Genomic DNA, 3,858 nt, shown 5'->3' with positions numbered 1-3,858 from the left:
AACACTCAAATTCCCAATCCGGCCCCAATTAGTTGTATTTTATTGATAGACAATTTTCTTAATTTTTAATTTTTATAGGGCAAAAGAACCCTAGGTTTTCATAAATTGACATAAACATACTATGATCTTTTTAAAATTAGACTTAAATATACTTTGTGGAGTAACCCCACTAGACTTAAACATGCCTTCCCATTAAATGTGAGCTCATTTAAATTTTTTAAGGGGAAATTCCTTATCAGTACCATGTACTTTGGCTTGAGTGACATTTTGGTCCCCCGAACTTTAAAATGTGACGGTTCAGTACCCAAACTTTCAAAATGTAACAATCCAGTACCCGAACTTTCATAGTGTGGCAATCCAATACCTACCATTAACTAGTCCATTAATCAGCCGTTAAGTGACTTTTGAAAAGTCAAAAATGCCCTAAGAATGCCATCTAATTCTCTTTATCAACCATCCAAACATTGACAATAAAATGAACAGTCCCAAATTCTAGATTCTTCTAAACAATCACTAACTTTTTTGAATAGAAGAGGCTAGGATTTGGAACTGTTTAGTTTTTTGTCAACATTTGGATGGTTGATAAAGAGAATCAGATGGCATTCGAATAACATTTTTGACTTTTCAAATGTCACTTAACAGTTGATTAACGGACTGGTTAATGGCAGGTACTAGATTGTCACATTTTGAAAGTTTGGGTACTGAATTGTCATATTTTAAGATTTAGGGACCAAATTGTCACTTGAGCCAAGGTATAGAATACTGATCGAGAATTTTCCCATTTTTTTAAGTCATAGTTTGCCCTTCTACACAGCATGGAGAGAAGGAATATCATCTTCTCCCATTATCCCTACCCAAAAGAAAGAAAATGCAATGTTGAGTTTTTTTTTTTTTCTTCTTTTGAGCTGTTAAGCATAGTTTTGGATGTTGAACTGGGAGAATTCTACAAGCCTTAATTTTTTGTCAGAAATCAGGGTTGGAAGTGTTTGCTTATTCAGTCTAATTCTAAATTGGCTTGTAGTGGCCTTATTGGGGAAGTTTTCAGTTGTTCCTTGATTTACCTTTGGTTAGAGGTGTCAATTGGATTGGGTTCGGTCCAACCCAATCTAGTCCAAATCCAATCCAATCCAATCCATTAAAATGTAAATGGGCTGGATTGGATCCAATCCAAACCGAATGGAATATAAAAAAACAAAACATATAAAAAATTACAAAAATATATTAAAATGAAGAAAATATGAAAATTACAAAAAATACTTTTATAAAAGTGATTTGAAAAAAGTATTTTCGTAGAAGTGCTTTTTGTAAAAATACTTTCATAAAAGTACTTTTATAAAAGTACTTTTGTAACAATGCTTTCGTAAAAGTTCTTTCATAACAGTGCTTTCGTAAAAGTTCTTTCATAAAGGTGCTTTCGTAAAAGTGATTTTATAAAAGTACTTCCATAAAAGTTCTTTTATAAAAGTACTTCCACAAAAATGCTTTCGTAAAAGTACTTCCGTAAAAGTTCTTTTGTAAAAGTGATTTCATAAAAGTGGTTTCGTGTAAAAGTACTTTTATAAAAATGCTTTTTGTAGAATCACTTCTATAAAAGTGATTTTATTAAAGTACTTTCATAAAAGTGCTTTCATAAAACTGTTTCTGCAAAAGTGCTTTCGTAAAAGTACTTTTCATAAAATTCCTTCTGTATAAGTGTTTTTGTAGAAGTGTTTTCGTAAAAGTGATTTTATGTCATCTTCAGTTTTGATCGATTTCAAATTGGACAAGGGTTTGACCTCATGATCAGATTATTGAAAATTTGGTTTAGGTCCAATTCAATAAGAATATGAACCAATTTATTTTAGATTGGCCCAATCCAATAATTATAATGGACCATCCAAATCCAATTTAATAAAATTTGGGTTTGATTGGATCCAATCCAAAACCGGTCGATTGACACCCCTACTTTTGGTGTGTTGGACCAGGTCATGTATTGTATAAACTGTTTTTAATCTTTTACTACTGTTAACTATATCCCTAGGTCTACTAATATTGTAGCACAAAGTTTACCCAACAGGATAAGTTTTCTGTAGATCAAGAAGTCTGCTGGTCTCACCAACCCCTCTTGGCTGTAACTGGCTGGCTGGAACGTACTTGTATGGTTCTATTCTGTTTAATATTATCCTTTGAACTATCAAAAAAGAGAAAACCATAAATGCTTCAAGCAAGTTCACCCATTCTCTTAAAAAATGAGGAAAAATGAAATTTGATTAAGAGGATATCGGGATACAAAAAAGTAGATAGACTGTAGTTCATGAATTGTGTCAAAAACTCCTATCCAAGAACTTTGTTACCACCCAAGCATGATGGCTATCATACTTTGTTGAAATTGTTGAGAGAGAAAGGGATTTCAACATTGGCAAAACAATATGAGTGTGGGAAGAAATGCTTAATTGGAGAAGAGAATATGGGATAAATGCCATATTGGAGGAATTTAAATTTGAAGAGATTGAAGAAGTTTAGAAAGATTACACTCAAGGTTAACATGGAATTGATAAAGAAGGGAGGGCAGCAAACATGAGTTTGTCTTCTATTTGGCTCTCCTGTTCAAGTTCATTTAAAAATTCAAGGTATGTTTAAGTCTATTTATGAAAACCCAACGTATGCTTAAGTCTTTTATCATTTTTATATATTGAAACTTATGCCTCAAGACCAATTTCTCACTTCTCTAGGTTCAACCACCTCATTTACGCTTTTAGCACAAATATTGCCTTTCAGCATAGGGATGCAAATGGATCATATCGGATTTGAATCAGGGTATATTCAAGTCAGATTTGATACACTGTAGATCCAATCAGATCTCATAAATACTGATTTGAATTTGAATCCGAACAGGATGTTAGATGTCTGAATAATATCCGATCTGTTTTAATTTTTAAAAATTAATAAATTATTAAAAGGAAAAGAAAATATAACAGTTTAAATAAAGAAAAACAAAAAATACAAATATTTTTTCAACTAATTTCATCATATATATGGGAAAATCTATGATGCGGAAAAGATATGATATGAGAAGAGTTTTGACCAATCAAAACCCACCCATGAATTTTGATAAATAACACCTGATTGGCTACCACATTTATAGTCCCAGTTAACCAGTCATAAGTTTTTCAAATATTATATCTTTTCCATATCATAGTGGAACCCCATATATATACATGTTTCTTATAAAAAATTAAATAATATAAAAAATTTACAAAAATACAATAATATATTTCCTTTCAGATCATATAGGGGTGATCCTAATTCGATCAAATTTTTAATAAAATCCGATTATCCGATCAGATCCAAAAATCCAAAATTAAGATATCAAAATCCAACAAAATAGAATCCGATCCATTAGCAACCCTAAAAAAAATTCTGCACCCTAACCCCAATTCCAAGTCCAATACATCCATCCTATTGCCCAATGCCCATTCCCCAGGACACAAACAACTACCAAAATTGGGACATCTGGCACTTTGGGGGTTGGTTCAGCGCGCAGCCTACCTGAAAGCCCAGACTACAGAGATGAATTACTCAGACTTGTACATAGGGGGTTGGTTCCACCCAAGGTAGATCTTGTAAAAGGGTCCATGTTCACAAGCTTCACTTATTTTTGTTTATTCATGTTGACAAGATATAAGGTAGATCTAAATTTGATTTGTTTATTTTTATTTTGAATCAAATTTTATCTATTGAATTTACATCAGATTTGAATCAAATTCAAATTGCAATCGGATATCGAATAGCACTGATAAAGTAAACTAAAAAATTGTTCAAAATATTATACAATATTAATAAAATGAACTAAAAATGATTCTAACATTGAACAAAATA

Source organism: Nelumbo lutea, chromosome 6 (genome assembly GCF_056320005.1).
Source record: "Nelumbo lutea isolate HS-2025 chromosome 6, American lotus-T2T, whole genome shotgun sequence".
Taxonomy (NCBI): Eukaryota; Viridiplantae; Streptophyta; class Magnoliopsida; order Proteales; family Nelumbonaceae; genus Nelumbo; species Nelumbo lutea.
Note: the sequence above shows the minus strand (reverse complement) of the source record.